This window comes from Tiliqua scincoides, chromosome 2 (genome assembly GCF_035046505.1).
Source record: "Tiliqua scincoides isolate rTilSci1 chromosome 2, rTilSci1.hap2, whole genome shotgun sequence".
NCBI lineage: Eukaryota > Metazoa > Chordata > Lepidosauria > Squamata > Scincidae > Tiliqua > Tiliqua scincoides.
The window spans coordinates 255,560,726-255,567,008 of NC_089822.1; the positions used below are offsets into that span (position 1 = coordinate 255,560,726).

The 6,283-nt window shown below is 45.9% G+C and overlaps 1 protein-coding gene across 1 annotated transcript in view; it reads right to left on the reverse strand.

Annotated features, from left to right (window-relative positions):
• LOC136641548 (zinc finger protein 91-like) overlaps positions 1-6,283 on the reverse strand; it is a 543,065-nt gene that overhangs the window by 275,834 nt on the left and 260,948 nt on the right. The gene's annotated exons all lie outside the window — the stretch shown is intronic.

Sequence of the window (6,283 nt, forward strand, 5' to 3'; positions counted from 1 at the left end):
TGAGAACTGCTCCCTCTTTGCTAATATTTCAGCGTGGACTGAAGACCTTTTTATTTCAAAAAGCTTTTAATTGTTGACAGGCTGGCTGGCTTTCTTGTTTTTTATGTGAGGATCCACGGGGTTTGTTGTTTAGATTTTTTTAATTATTTGTAAATTGTTTTTAAAGTATTTTTTTAATTGCTGTAAGCTGCCTTGTGTGCCCTTTGGGCATAAAGGCGGGATATAAATTAATAAAATAATAATAATAATAATAATTGCCCAAGGTGCCAAGCTTGGGGGGGGGGGGGGGAACAAGTGAAGCTTGATACTAGTGGTCAAAATTGTGAAAACTCTGGTAATTATGAATACCATCATGTCATACACAGGTGGGGCCTCAGTATCCACAGGGGGATCTGTTCTCAGACCCCTTGCAGATGCTGATTTTCTTGAATTAAAAAAATCTGTGATAGGCCCCACCTGAACCCTCTGGAGGCAACTGGAGCTGAGTCCTGGTAGCCTCCAGAGGGCTTTGTGAAGCCGCTGTGGGCTTCAGAATGGCCTTCTCAGCCAAAAAAAACACAACTCTACTTCTGGTTTGCCTCAAGAAGTGACTGGAAGTGACTTTTTTTCCTTACCATATAAGGCAGCGATTTCAGCTTGTGGCACACTTGACAAGGCACTCAAATTTTCAAGACACCGTCAGGTTTTTGACAATTGACAAGGCACACCATACTGCCAGTGGGAGGCTAACATCCCCATTGGCCCTACTAACAAATGACCTTCTCCCAAATTCCTGTGGCACACCTGTGAAGCACTTGTGGCACACTAGTGTGCCATGGTACAGTGGTCGAAAATGCTGATACAAGGATTTCTGAGGCCCGGGGAAGCCCTCCAGGGCTCTAGTCACAGGCCAGTTATTTTTGAATGCACTGAGTAAATGGGGAGTGAACTCACCCCAGAACACAGACAGGACTGAAAGAGCAAAGGAAATTCTACAGGAATAGTTAGCAGCCTGATTGCGGCTACATGCAGAGAATGTATTTCACCATAAAACCCTACATTTTTGCCCCATATCTGTCCCCCACCAGTCTGTGCAATGCAGCACACTGATGGACTGTGTATTCCATATAGATAGGCACAGACAAAAAAAATGGGTCAGGAATTATTGTATCTTCATTGTATTGTTGAAGTGTGTGTGTGTGTATATATATATATATATAAAATGTTTTGTAAAATAGAACTTTTAAGCTCTCTCTCATAATGGAGCTGTTTGTTTCATGTCACCTGTTTTCCCCTTGATCTGTGGGTGGGGTTGATCACCCTGTGTCTGTTTTGAGAGGATTTTTTATTAATAGTTCCCCACAAAATATCCTTGGGAACAAGCTTTCTGCATGCCCAGTCTTCTAGCACTGGAAATACTACCCAAACAAACAGCAAAGGCTCAGAGCTCCCCCTTCCTCTACCTTATGAGGAAGTCACTGGTCTGCAGGGCATCTACCACTGAACTACAGTCCTTGGCAGAATGCAGAGTTCTGGCAGGTGGGCATCAAAGTGGGTATGAAAATTCCTGTTCTTTTTCATCTTTAAGCCAGCAGAAGGGTTCTGTGTCATTTGAAAGCTTGCTTCCAATTGGTCCAACTGAGATGCTGCCTCCTTAGTGCTCACCAAGCTGGCAAAGGGTATTTCTGCAATCCTGGAGGTAATCCAACAGGATTCCAGCTGCTGGCTGCTGCTCTGTGTGTGTGTGTGTGTGTGTGTGTGTGTGTGTGTGTGAGAGAGAGAGAGAGAGAGAGAATAGGTGTGTTTCAATATCTGCTCGCTAGCCAGCTAACCAGCCTATGTAGCTCCCTGCATGGCAGTACAGCAACATAAGAACAGCCCCACTGGATCAGGCCATAGGCCCATCTAGTTCAGCTTCCTATATCTCACAGCGGCCCACCAAATACCCCAGGGAGCACACCAGATAGCAACCCCAACGCGGTACCGCTGTATCCCGTGGGGGAGTCTAGGCCTTTCAGAGGCCACCTTGGGGCAACATTTGATCCCCCAGGGTAACACCCTGGCACCCCAATAAGTCAACTTGAAGCAGTGTCAGTGATATCAGTGGTGCATGTTCAAGTTGATCCATGAGGGCAGATCAGGCCCTGGAAAGGGGGTTAGGATTTGGTGGGCAACACCACTGCCTAACATGCCCACTTCTGGCCCAATCCATCCTCCTCCCTGCCCCATCACCTCTCTATTTTGCACTCCCTTCCCTGTTCTGCCATCCTTGCCTCCTACCTGTTGACTTGTTGGTGCCTGGGGCTATGGAGAAGCCGCTGGTGGGTGACTACTTGCTGCGGTGGCCCATAAAACTACGATGTGTAAAGGAGACCGAAGGTAGTTTCATAGCTGAGCAGGGATTTGAACCTGGCTCTTCCAGGTCTAATACAAGAACTACTGCACCATCCTAGCTCTTCTTGGAAGCTGCCAGGGATTGAATTTGAGGTTTTCAGCATGCCAAGCAGATGCTCTTCTGTAGAGGACAAAGACAATATTACGATTGGAAATAGGACAGCGTAATAGTTCTGGTGTTGGACTTAGACCTAAAGAGCCAGGTTCAATTCCCCACTCAGCTATGAAGCTTCCTGCATATCGAGGGGCCAGCCTAATCTACTTCACAGGATTGTCCGCAGGACAAAAGGAGGGGGAAGAACCATGTACAATGCCCTGAGCACCTTGGCAGAAGGGTGTTATAAAAATAAATATTTGATTGTATAATGCAGGGGTGCCACGTCATCTCTCTGACACTGCATTGGGGGCTGGGGGAAAAAAGAATTAATTTACATTTAAAATTTGAATAAATGAATATATTAAAGATGAACTTATATGAATGAATGAAGGTCTTGCAAAAGATCAAGGCCTATAAAAGCCCTTGTACAAAGCAAGGCTGGCCTTTCCTTCACTGCCACTGCTGCATCACAGATGTAAAAGAGCAAGCAGTGGAGGGAGCCCTCATCCCACAGCTCATGCAAGATGTCAAACAGTTGCTCTCAGGCTGAGAGCAGTTGCGTCGGGCCAGTGTGGGCTCCAACAAATCTCCGGAGGGCCAGAGGCTCGTTGGAGAGTGGGCGCTCCCTGAGGGCCGCATTGAGAGGTCTCGAGGGCCGCAAGTGGCCCCAGGGCCTGGGTTTGGGCACCCCTGGTATCCATAATCCATTGGAATATGAAGCAGACATCATGGCAGATATAGCTTTTAAATGCATTTTATTGGGATAACAAGCACAATGCACACACCCCTCAGCTACCAGGTAAGTCACACCTTGGGTAGAGCTTTCATACTGAAGTCCAGAAGCAGAGCACAAAATGCATTTCAAGAATCATTCCAACAATTGCTATCAAACCATGCACTACATAGAATTTATATAGTGCTGGTGAGTGTCCAGAGTGCAAGGATTACAAAAGGATAACACAACCATGCATGGTAGTATTATCTCCATATTGCAGATGGGTGGGAACACCACTGAGGCCAAGAGAACATAAGAACAGCCCCACTGGATCAGGCCATAGGCCCATCTAGTCCAGCTTCCAGTGTCTCACAGCGGCCCCCCAAATGCCCCAGGGAGCACACCAGATAACAAGAGACCTGCATCCTGGTGCCCTCCCTTGCATCAGGCATTCTGACATAGCCCATTTCTAAAATCAGGAGGTTGCACATACACATCTTGGCTTGTAACCCATAATGGATTTTCCTCCAGAAACTTGTCCAATCCCCATTTAAAGGCCTCCAGGCCAGACGCCGTTATCACATCCTGTGGCAAGGAATTCCACAGATCGACCACACGCTGAGTAAAGAAATATTTTCTTTTGTCTGTTCTAACCCTCCCAACACTCAATTTTAGTGGATGTCCCCTGGTTCTGGTGTTATGTGAGAGTGCAAAGAGCATCTCTCTATCCACTTTATCCTTCCCATGCATAATTTTGTATGTCTCAATCATGTCCCCCCTCAGGCGTCTCTTTTCTAGGCTGAAGAGGCATAATGCCATAGCCTTTCCTCATAAGGAAGGTACCCCAGCCCCGTAATCATCTTAGTCACTCTCTTTTGCACCTTTTCCATTTCCACTATGTCTTTTTTGAGATGCGGCGACCAGAACTGGACACAATACTCCAGGTGTGGCCTTACCATCGATTTGTACAATGGCATTATAATATTAGCTGTTTTGTTCTCAATACCTTTTCTAATGATCCCAAGCATAGAATTGGCCTTCTTTACTGCCGCTACACATTGGGTCGTCACTTCCATCGACTTGTCCACCAACACCCCAAGAACTCTTTCCTGATCTGTCACAGACAGCTCAGAACCCATTAGCCTATATGCGAAGTTTTGATTATTTTGCCCCAATGTGCATGACTTTACACTTACTTACATTGAAACGCATCTGCCATTTTGCTGCCCATTCTGCCAGTTTGGAGAGATCCTTCTGGAGCTCCTCACAATCACTTCTGGTCTTCTCCACTCAGAAAAGTTTGGTGTCATCTGCAAACTTAGCCACCTCACTGCTCAACCCTGTCTCCAGGTCATTTATGAAGAGGTTGAAGAGCACCAGTCCCAGGACACCGCTTTTCACCTGTCTCCATTGTGAAAATTGCCCATTGACACCCACTCTCTGTTTCCTGGTCTTCAACCAGGTCTCAATCCAGGAGAGGACCTGCCCTCTAATTCCCTGACTGGAGTTTTTTCAATAAAAACCATTTTATTGCTTCTTGGTTGGAGCAGCTGCAGAAATACTGATGAAGAAATAAAATTGGCAGAACTTGCAAGGAGGAAATTTTAAACAAATATTGGAAGCGTTCTGTGCTGAACCAGACTTGTGAATAAGCATTCGAGAACGGTCTTGGCTGCTGCTGTAGTTCAGTGTTTCTCAAACTGTGAGACGGTGGGTCACGAACCAATTTCAGGTGGGTCCCCATTCATTTCCATATTTTATTTTTAATATATTAGACTTAATGTTACCAAGGTATGTGAGTGCTTTTGGGGAAATGTCACAGATCTGTACTTTCAACAGGCTGCTATGAAGATGCTTTAAACAAAGATAGTGAATGGGACTTACTCCTGGGTAAGTGTGGGTACAATTGCAACCCGGGATTGTTAAAAAATTTCCTGCTTGATGATGTCACTTCTGAACATGACATCACTCCTGGTGGGTTCTGACAGATTCTCATTGCTAAAAAGTGGGTCCCAGTGCTAAAGGAGTGAGAACCACTGCTGTAGTTAGTATATAGAGCTATATTAAATGCTGTGTGGATCCTCTGTTTTAATTTTGCTTCCAGCTAAACACATTTGTAGCACTAAACGGCTCTAGGGTGGAAGCAGCTACTATCTCAAGTATCATCTCCTATCAAAACTTCCCTTCCCGTTCAGTCCCAGAAAGCTACCTTTGTTCAGAGCTTCCTCCAGAGACTCTGTTATGTGAAGAAAAGGAGGACAAATTCACTAGCATACAGAGAGCAATGTGTCATTTCATGGGGAAAAAACCCCTCCCAAAACACTCACACAGAACTCCTGATTAAGAGCCCAATCCTTAATGCACCAGCTTCCTGCCAGCACACACTGTCTTAAACATGCCTTCCCTGGCATATGTATTGGGTGAGGAAAAAGTCCCCCAGAAGGGTATGTTCCTGTCTCCCTTTACAGAGAGTATGAAATGACACCCACACTGAAATGGGGAGCAAAGTATTTTGTGTTTGTCAGGACTGGCCAGCCTTGAGGCAGGTGAAGTGGTCTCCCCAGGTGATGAGGCTGAACCTCAGTCATCCTAGATCCATTTCCATGCATAGCAACCCACATGCAGTACATTCAGGGAAAGGGAAGGACTGCCAAGAGCTAGAAGCAGACAAGATCAAGAATGAACATGGCCATATTTAGCTGAGCAACTATCCCTGCAGCTGCAGAGCCAGGGTGGTGTAGTAGGAAAGTGTCTGATTAGTTACTGCTGCAGGGAGAGCCGAGTGCGAAAACCCCCACACCATGCAAGTGGCAAGTTGAAGTTTGGATAGTTCCTACCTCTTAGCCACGTTTTCAGGATAAATTGGGGAGGTGGGGGGGCAGAGAAGTCATTTCCCTGAGCTAATGGGAGGAAAAACAGGACAGAAATTACAGTGTCTTCTCATATGCTTACTATGGGTAGAAAATCCCTGCATTTTGGAGTAGTTGTTCTAACACACTTGTTGGTTCTCCAAGAAATCCCTTTGGGGCTGCAATGGGTTCATAAAACCAGCCTGGATGCAGCTGTAAGAGGAGGGAAGCCCTTATCAACGGAGAATG